At 39.2% G+C, this 6813-nt stretch overlaps 1 long non-coding RNA gene across 1 annotated transcript; it reads right to left on the reverse strand.

Annotated features, from left to right (window-relative positions):
* Positions 1 to 2681, reverse strand: LOC128196579 (uncharacterized). The gene is made up of 7 exons (XR_008249028.1): positions 2342 to 2681; positions 2058 to 2261; positions 1001 to 1980; positions 701 to 922; positions 449 to 616; positions 267 to 371; positions 1 to 164 (listed from the first exon to the last, which is right to left on the reverse strand). It is a non-coding gene; the product is annotated as an uncharacterized LOC128196579 (long non-coding RNA).
* Positions 2682 to 6813: the final 4132 nt, after the last annotated feature.

Here is a 6813-nt window from a genome sequence, read left to right on the forward strand (position 1 = left end):
GCCACATTCCCATGAATCTAGCTGCTGGTTACACTAAAATGACAAACTAAATAGTCAAGAATTTAGATCATTCAATAACATAGAAAATGAATTAGAAGTATAAATGACTTACAACCTTTGGATACAAAATTTGAACTAGTTGACCTCGAGATCTACCAATAACTCTATTTAGATTGAAAACACAAAGTAAAATTAATATAACTATATTTATCATAAAAGTTTAAGGTGAACATCAAATTCAAAGTCAATTTTGGAGAAACACTTACCCTTGAAGCATTGTTCTCAAGTCAGTTTTCAACTTCCTGTGCAACGAACAAAACCATATAATTTTACATTGTTTGGGAATGATGACCATCAGCTGCCAGTGCGACCTATCACGAATGACAAATAGTTATTTAACTAATTAAGTAAACTTTAATAATGAACTTTTACATATAACAACACCTACCCATCAATGTATGGCACAAGGTATACGTCTCTTTTTGACTCATCCATCCATGTTTGCAAATAATGTTGTTTTCTTTCAAGTGTGTTACCAGAAGGTTGAATGGTCTGAGGTTCAACAAATCCGTACATGGAAGACCGACCTTAGTCTACAACGATTGTGTCCATGTACCTAAAACAACAAAGTTAAGTTGTTAGAAACTAGGAATCTAAATAAAACTAATATGGAAGACAAAATTAACTATCTTATATGCACCATAGTTGAATGATGGAAATATTCAACATCTTGTCTCCCCCAATCACCTCCAATGCAGCAGTCAATGTGATATATAGTGGCACATGGGGGGGAGACAAAATACTCTCAAATCCCAGTATAGTTCTAATGGTGCTCTCTTCAACCTGGGTAATCTTGTCATTAGCTTTGATAGAGGATCATCCCCCGCTTCAGCCATGTCATAATCTTCTGAGGACGTGAGAACTGAAGATAAGAATTTAAAAGTTATCAACAAATATTTTTAAATTTAACATAGAAATAGTAATAACAAAGACATTATACCTGTGGAGTAGCGATGTGTGACATGATCAATGCTCTAGGCCTGGCTATAAATGATCCTATGGCCTTCCCCTCAAAATGAATTTCTGGAGTGGGTACAGGCACCTGAGCCTGGGGATCCCGAACTTCGTCAATCGTTACACGCACGTGGTGGAGTAATATGGGAACACCATGAATAGTCTACCCTACCTCAAGCACTCGTTCGACAACCACAATGCGTGGGGGATCCCCATCAACCAACAACTCATATTGACCGCTATACTGAGTATGTTCTACAGCAGAGCATGATCCTTTAGTGTTGACACAAGGTGGTGTGGGAGTTTCAACGGGCCCCATGGTGCCCTGCGTCATGGAATGCAACTTCTCTTTAAGCGCTCTTTGTATTTCTTTTTGTTCTTGTAGCTGCTCCATGAATCGTTGCTCCATTGATCTCATGCTTTGGTTGAGTCTTTCCTCCCACTGAAGATCCATCTGCCTCAGTTCCTCCTGACTCATTGATTGAGTGTTTTTCTGTGTAGGGCCAAAGTAGTCACGAAGACCAATCGCCCTAAGAACTCCACATACACGTCCTGGGTGCTCAGGCTTTCCAATGGCCATTGTTAGAATGTTGTCCCTACCTTGGACAACAAATGTTCCCTGAGTCTGCTGCTCAACCAACTCATCCTGCACATAAAAAAAACTAAGTTACTTAGAAGAACATGTTATGATAAATACACAATCAAACAATGTTTAGAATTTGAACTTAAAATTGTTTGTGAGATCAAGGCAGCTGAAGAAGATGTCATGTTCCCATCAGATTTAGTCCGAGCAGCCTTCCACAGCTCGTACCTAGCAGGTGCAGGTGCTAGGTCTGGGGACTCAAGCCCCAAAGCATCCGCTCTACACTTTCTAATTTTTTTTTTCAGTTTTGCATAACCACCTCGTGATAACAAGTGTGGTGCATCGTTTAGCCTTTGCCTTTCTTGGGCGACTAACCTTTTGCCCTGTGAAACCATGTATATTCATAAGTGTAAAATCATAAGAACTCAATGAAAGACTTTGTACATGTTAAGAAACATACCTTCCATTCCTCAGACTCTCTAGATGCACAAAACTATATCCACTCCTCCTTTGTGAAGGTATAATGCTGACATGGATTTTCATGTTGTCTCTCTCCAAAGACATATAGTCGTGTCAGCCTTCTCTTGAAATCCCTCCATCTTATCGCTATATGCAATAATACTTTCTTTCTAATCTGTATTTTGTTTGGAATATCATAATGTTGCTGTTTAAAACAAAAAACATGTTAATGACATAATAAGATGAAAGAAATAAGTATATCAAAATTCTTTTAAGTAAACATACCTGAATATCTTGCCATAAGAGGTTCTTGTCGACCTCTAGGACGTCATCCCTCATGAAGGATAGAGACATGATTTTTTTCTAACTTACCCAGATAACTCCTAAACGTATCAGCATTTGGCTCTGATGCCGAACCTGATCTGGAGTCAATGTCAACATGTCTCCTCTGCCCATCAACGCGTCCAAATGTCACATCTGGCAATCGTGTGACACCTCGACCACGTCTGGTCTGTCCTGATCCTGAGTCTGAGGCCAACATACCTGAAAAATATATACAAGGTTAGTAATAGATCAAATATGATGAAACTACATATAAAGTCAATACAAAAAATATCACAACCTATTAAGATATTGTTTTCTCTCAGATCCCTTCATTGTGATCACTACGAATTGCCTGGATGTCATTAGCAACGTCATCAAATGAGTCTTCAATGGGTCTTGATGCAACAGATGTTGTCTCAAGTATATCAAGAGAATCTTCATCATCAAATCCTTGTATGTTTTTGCCTTCTAAAATCACTAACCATTTTTTATTCGCTAGATCATTTACGTAGAATATTTGTCTTGCTTGACTAGCCATGATAAATGGTTCATCAGTGTAATTCATCTTGTTCAAGTCTACCAATGTGAAACCAAAGTCATCTGTCATGACACCAGAATTTATATCAACATATTGCAAGAACTTCGAAACACCCTTCTCATATTCTTCACTGATGCGACGTTCATTCATTCAGCTTCGATCCATACTATGTTCGTAAAATCATTCATCAGTTTCAGTTTTTTAACTCTCACAAGGTTAGGCCCTACCCATTCAGAAAAATTATTTTTCATAAATTGCTAAGACACATGCAAAGAAGAGTACATCATAAATTTGATAAGATCTCGCATTGGTCTCCGAAATACACGAAATGAGAGTAGTCAAGGATGACCACAATCAAATATGCATTCGGAGAACAACACACATACTGAATCGAAATTTTATCAATCTATCCATAAACTCCAACGTACATGTTATAGCAAATTATGAAAAATAATTTTTCCAAACTGTCCAATCGGACAATTCAAAATTTAATACAAACGATTAAAAGATTAATCGTTTGTGTTAAATTTCAAACAGAAACTAAGTTTCACTCAATGATTTGATACTTATAATCTAACATGCCAATTATAATAACACAACTATCACATGCATATTCAAAACCCAATAACACATGCATACCTAAAAGTAAAAAACATGCATACGCAAAAGCCATTAACATGTATACACAAAAGTCAATAACATGCATACAAAAAAGTTATCAACAAAGAAGCTAACCTTTTTAGCAGATTAAAAAAGTAATGCAGGGAAATGGAGTAATGCAGGCCCAAAAACGTAGGCCAAAAAGAGTTAAAAGCGCCGCCCAACCACAAGCCAGAAACTGCACCACAACATAACGAAAACGAATTTTAATCGGTTCAAATGGAAGATATTTCATCAAAGAGTAATTTAATCGGAGTAAAAGTAAATTTAAACGGTCCAAAAGGGAGGAAACACACCTGGAAATGCAATGTCTAAGAGAGAAAACGCGGGGAAGATGATGAACAGTGAGCGTAACTCCTCGCGGGTTCGCGTTTTCAGTATAAATGGCTATAGACGTCGGGTTCTGCGGGGGGCCGACGTCTATAATAGTATAGACGTCGGGGCCCTAACTAATATGGCGTCTTTCTGATTTAAATATTCATATTCGCGGGACTTATAGGCGTCGGTTTAGAGGAGCCCCGACGTCTAAGTGAACGTTTTACCTACGCTATCAGCCACCTAGACGTCCGTTAGGAGGGGCCCCGACATCTATACTATTATAGACGTCAGTGCCCCTCCTAACGGACGTCTAAAAGGCTAAAAAAATAACTCCTCACCTACCCTGTCAGCCATTTAGACGTCCATTAGGAGGGGCACCGACGTCTATAATAGTATAGACGTCGGGGCCCCTCCTAACGGACGTCTCTATGCCCACTTATTTACGAAAATGCCATTGGTCAATAATTTATGTTGGTTGTTTGGTGGACCGACGTCTATGGGGTAACGTTAAAGGCCAATTCTGCACTAGTGCAGTGGATAAGTTGTCCAAATTTGCTCATTTTATTCTTGTTCGTAGTGAGTTCAATAGCAAAGTGGTAGCAAACACCTTCATCAGGTGAAAATTCATGATTCTCCTAAGACCATCGTTTCATATAGAGATACGACGTTTATGAGTTCTTTTTGGCAATAACTCCACTAGTACAGTAAGAGGAAAAGACACTGGTTGTTTTTGCTTATAGGCACCGGTTCTGCAACCGAAGCATATACAGACGAGGTAAAAAAGGGTAAGCTTTTTGCCTTAGGTATGGACTGAATCAGAAAAGGGTAGGATTATGCCTCGATTTTTTGGTAACCGAGGTAGTAACTTGCTTTTTTTTTCATATTTTAGGCTTTTAGGCCTGTACTGAACCATGCTGTAATTTTGGATTTTTTGTTGTTTAGAAATTTTGAATATATAATGGTAGAAGGAAATTTAACAGTAGAGGAGTTTTTCATAACAATTCAACAGAGGACTTTAAGCAATTCTGCATCATCAACAAATGCTACATAGCCATCAACAGTAATTCCCCAATTCATCCAGAAGACTTAGTCGGAGATCCTGGGTCCTCTTCTCCATAGCACACAAACAAGAAGAACCAAAAATTAAAACCATATACTTATTGAAAGCAAAAAGAAACTTAAGTTCTATACCACCTTTTACCAAGGTGTTCCCAAGATGAGGATTCCCAACACATCCAAAGTAGTGTTCACATGCCTGAGAGTATGAAAAGACATGAATCACAAACCCATATTATTTTTCAACTACTCTGTTAAACCAGCAATGAACATTAGGATTACGTACAACACCCTAAAAGGCCAACAAATTTCAATGACAGGCCATTGCTGTTAAGAGATACAAACGAAATCATGCCACCGTTGTCAGGTACGGATGAAATGCAGTACCACAAGCTATCCACTGTCGTTTTCTCCCACGCGGCAGTACCACACACCCAAAATCAAAACAATAGCACAAAATCCCAACCCAAGATCAAAACAGAGACCCAAGATTTCCCAAATGTGTGTCTCCTCACAACAAAACTTGTTCGAAAAAGAAGATTGCCGGTCTAGGGCGGCGGCGACATTCCATTAAGGGGTGAGATGGTAGCTACGACTCGCGGTGAAGATTTGACGACAAGCACCGCGACGACGACGACGGAGGGCTCGCCGATCTGGTGCGACTTGGCGATTTGGGCTTGGCGATCTGGAGCGGTGGATGAAGATGAAGATACTCTCTTTGATTTTAGGGGGAGGAGGCAAAAACCCTAACAGATTTGGCCATTTGGGCTTGGTAGTGGCGGAGGCAGCAGCGACGGAGGCAGCGGCGGCGGAGGCTACAACAACGACATAAGCAGTGTCGTTAGAGGAAGCATGGCAGGCACCAGCGGCGGGGCACCAATGGCGCGACGACACAGGCAGGAGGCACGACGCCAAGAACGACAACGAGCAGGAGGCAGGCGAGACCACTAGCAGCACAAGGAGAGGAAGAATGGGAGAGCACTGGCAAGGAGTGGCAGTGGTGGACGAAACCGCAGAGGGGAAGAAAGAAGAAGCTGTTAGGTTGTGCAAATGAAGCGTGTGTAGGTTAAGATCGGAGAAGTGGAGTGAATAGCACAATATGGCACCGGTTAAGAGCCAAACCCGATGTATAAAGTGCTGAAATGTCAGGTGCCTAGCAAGTGCAGCAGGTATATAGGCGAAAAGCCTGACTTGCACAGGAGTATACGCAGCGGTTGCCTAGCAACCCGAGGCAATAGGGCCTTTTCAAAAAGTTGTCAGACAAAAAGTAGAGGTATAGGTCTCGGGTCTTCTTCTAATTGAGGCAATATCACCATTCTGCCTCAGGTCAAGATGTAACCGAGGTATATAACCTTTTACGCTTCGGGTTTTGCGTAACCGAAGCCTATATAGCGCGTTAGAATCTACTTTTTTTTACTAGTACTCTTTAAAGCCATGAGTTCTATACTATTTAGGTTTAGAATAAGTTATGGTATAATGCATATATCTATAATAGACCTAAAACTTTAAGTACTCAATTAAATTAGGAAATATAAAATGCAATAATAGTTGTAAATAAATTTTAAGTTTCTTATATACTTTTATTTTTATTTTTAATATTTACTAAATTATTTTGTGAATAAAATACCCAATAAATTATAAACTTTTGTTTGAACTCTTTTAACTTATTCTTTTTAAATTTGTTTTTTAGTCCTTTAACTTAGTTTTATCGTAATAATGGAGATGTTTTCTTTTTCATATCATAACTAAATACGCCTAATAGTGACTTAATGAATCTGATTTCTCTGTCATCTAGATTAAGCAATGGATGTTTCAACTAAACTTATACATGGATAGTAAAATTGATACAGAACACAATAAA

The sequence above is a fragment of the Vigna angularis genome, chromosome 5, assembly GCF_016808095.1.
Source record: "Vigna angularis cultivar LongXiaoDou No.4 chromosome 5, ASM1680809v1, whole genome shotgun sequence".
In the NCBI taxonomy this organism is placed as follows: Eukaryota; Viridiplantae; Streptophyta; class Magnoliopsida; order Fabales; family Fabaceae; genus Vigna; species Vigna angularis.